Below are 1,732 nucleotides of genomic sequence, written 5' to 3'. Positions count from 1 at the left end.
CTCCGGGGCATCAAGGGCGCATCCTTCCTGCCTCTTCAGCCCCTGCTCCTGCAGAGCAGGTCCCATGTGTTTCTGTAGCCACACACAGCCTGGTGCAGCTCGCTGTCGCCTTCGTCAGCGTCACTGAGGGCCGCTGGCCTCACTGCTCTTGATGGGGTGCTGGGGCGGGACCACACTACGCTCTGTGACACTTGCCCCTTTGGATGGACTTCGCGTCCCTTTTTCCTTTTTTATCGCAGGCATAGAGAAGTAAGCAGTCAGGAGAGTCATCGGCTTAGGGACCCTGCTTTGATGCAGCTTTGTGACTTGTGAAACGTCTGGAGGCTGTGGCACTGACTGTCAACCCAGCGTGGTGGCACACGCTTGTCATCCCAGGGCTCTGCGAGCCTGAGACACGAGGATCACGATGGAGCCCAGCATGGGTCACTTAGCGAGACCCTATCTCAAAAAAAGGGCTGGGAGTGGAGCTCCGGGCATGCAGAGGTCCTGTGGGATCCAATTTCCAGTAGTGGAAAGACAAAAACCCAAGTCCTAAAACACTGTATGAGTAGAGCACTTATGTGGCTTACAAAATAAGAAACGTACACTGTGTGTTCAACACCCAGCTTACCAGGGGATGACTGGTTTCGGGGATTGAACTTGGGAGCTCACGCTTGCCGGGCAGGCACCGTGTTGCTGAGCTAAATCCCCTGCCCCCCTGTGGGTCTTACAAATCTTCACCTACAACCATCTCTTTCCTTTGCTTGGGGCGAGTCAGTGTGGCTGGCACTCAGCAGGTGCCACGGCTCTGGGTCCCACCCCTAGCGCTGCAAAGCCAAACCCCAAACACGGCCTTTGGGGACACTCAGCTCCTTCGTTGGGCGGGCGTCTCTGACCCAGGAGTCCCTGACAAACGCCGTGCAGGGGCTGCTGGCGCTGGCCGTGCTGCGCGAGGCCGGACGCTGCTCTCGGACTGCTGCAGCCGGCTCGCTGCCTGCCGTCACTGCCTCGTCCTCTCTCTGGTGTGGACATTGCTGTGTGGCCACATCACTGCTGCTGGGGAGGGGGACTGGGCTTTGTGACACCGCTTCAGATGCCCTAGCCATGGGCACCTGGTAGCCACTCAGCTTCCACAGTGCCCAGGGTGCAGGGAAAAGCTGATGTAACTGCACCTCTGAGGCCAAGGAAGATCATTCAGCCTGGAAACGCAAGGGCCTGGGCTGAGCCTCTGACTCCTAGGAGCCCTTCACCTTTTTCTTTGAGACAGGGTCACGTTGGCCTGGAGCTTGCAGTGGTCCTCCTGCCTAAGCCTCCTGAGTGCTGGGATGACAAGGGTGTGCCCCCACACCAGCCTTTACCTGGGGAAGCCGGGTGTCCCCATTGCTGCCGACTGCCCCTGGTGTGTGCATCCTGCGGCCTCCTCTCCTGTCCTGTGTGAAGGGGAGTGTGCTGGAGCCAGAATTTGACTCCTCAGCCCGGGCTGCAGGTTCTCCCTGCCTGGACAGCAAGCAGCACAGCCTGCTGTTGTCACTGTGAGCACCCCGAGGTCGTGGCTGTTACCGGACTCCTGCACGTGTGGGGTGTGCAGACCTGCAGCTTTACAGAGGACGCGCCCGCATCGCTCTTCCTGCCGCGCTCCCGGGCTGTGCTGCCCAAGCCACCGCAGTACCCCGTGCACACTGGTATTTATTTCATTGGCAGTGCTGGGGGTTGAACCCAGGGCCGATCCAATCTGCTATCCCGGGAATCCTGC

This window comes from Octodon degus, unplaced genomic scaffold (assembly GCF_000260255.1).
Source record: "Octodon degus isolate 3935 unplaced genomic scaffold, OctDeg1.0 scaffold00076, whole genome shotgun sequence".
NCBI lineage: Eukaryota > Metazoa > Chordata > Mammalia > Rodentia > Octodontidae > Octodon > Octodon degus.
Note: the sequence above shows the minus strand (reverse complement) of the source record.